This window comes from Metopolophium dirhodum, chromosome 2 (genome assembly GCF_019925205.1).
Source record: "Metopolophium dirhodum isolate CAU chromosome 2, ASM1992520v1, whole genome shotgun sequence".
NCBI lineage: Eukaryota > Metazoa > Arthropoda > Insecta > Hemiptera > Aphididae > Metopolophium > Metopolophium dirhodum.
In genome coordinates, this window is record NC_083561.1 from 21528137 (window position 1) to 21529820 (window position 1684).

Sequence of the window (1684 nt, forward strand, 5' to 3'; positions counted from 1 at the left end):
ATTGCTAACTGCCGAATTTTGAATCCAAATCGTCAGCCATGGTTGGGACACTATTTCGCCAATATATATATTTAGCGACGCATATTATAATATTATTATTAGGCCTAAGATTTCGATGTATATAGCATACGAGGCACGTAAATTTTTTTTTTTTTTTTGGGGGGGGGTTCTTAGTAGTTTTTTTGAGGAAGGGGTTTGACCCCCTGTATACGCGCCTGATAGCTACGTGATGCTTGTTGTATAACATATACGTTTAATGTTATTTTGAATCGTAAAAATAAGTTTTTATTTTGCATTTTAGGGTTTTTAATTCAATTTTAAAATTTTATTTTAAGATTCTTACCAAAAAAGAATAACTTTGTACCGTGCTAACAAGGATTTTACTTAATCGAATATTATTAATTGTAATTTTTCCAACGGATCCGTAAGACATGAGATCAATATACGAGTACAACGACGAAAAATTAAAGGAATAATTATTTTTTTAAATCAGAAGTCCACGTAGAAGTCTTGAAACCGTGCAGTCCTGTAACAAATTTATTTTCGTTTCAAAACTCGTTTATAATAAAAAAATAATAAGTGAATTTTGTTGTCATTTTTATGGCATAAAAGCGGGTTTTTCAGTTTGTTCCCAGCTCTAATTATTATTAAATGACGCGATCTATTTGTCGCGATTTCGCTCGTGATATTCACAGTTCAGTGCCCTGGGGGAGCCGTGATGCACCAGGGCGAGTTAGTTCGATAGGAAACCGATCGTCGTCCGTAATTGTAATAATGGCTCATAATCGGATCTCAGCAGCAGCAGCGGTGGCCGAAACCGTTACAAGGTTTGACGAGGACGGCGGCAAAATAAACCGCGATGACTCTCACTTTCTTCGGGAAGTGTATTGTAGAGGTATGTATAATATACGTAATAATAATATTTACGTTTATCATATTATTATTATATATTTTATCGGCACGTCGGCCGCGATTGTAGTTTTTTATTTTTCATACCTACGTCATATTTTTAGATGACAAGGTTATTAGCCGATACAATTATTATTCACCTGCGTTATTTGAGAACAATATAAAATTACTTGGTAGTTTGTTATAGTTTTATTTATAAATTTGATCTATGGACTGCTCGACTTTTTTTGCAGGGGATGCGATGATTTCACCTGTACCTAAAGAGTTTCTGGAAGTCGGCGCGTTTGGTACCGCGGTACCATATTGAATTATCGTCGAATGTCTGACCGTCTGTCTGTACATGTGTGTCCGACCTCTGACTGATCATTCTTTGATAAACAATTCCTTGTTATGCGTCGTGTTCGACTTATTCGGCCGCTGCGTGCGGGAATACCCCGCCTTGACGCGTGACGTCATTCGGATCTGCGTAGGCGACTGCGATGTGCAGCTTAACATAGGCATATAATGTAGGTATACGCGGTGACGACAATTCGGTCGGCCGAATCCTACGACATGCCTTTTGCCCGTGTGTCATTTTTGGCGTATCCATCTACCACGTCCTGCCTGTATGCCTACATGCCTGTTATTATAACACATTACGCCCGCCCGCCACTCCAGCCGCGGACTGCAATATCATTATCAGTTCCGGCGGTTCGCGGATTGGTGGGAACGCGATGACGTTCCCGGTGAAAGTGTTTCGTGAAGGTTTTGTAATATTGCACGCCGCCGCCGCGTG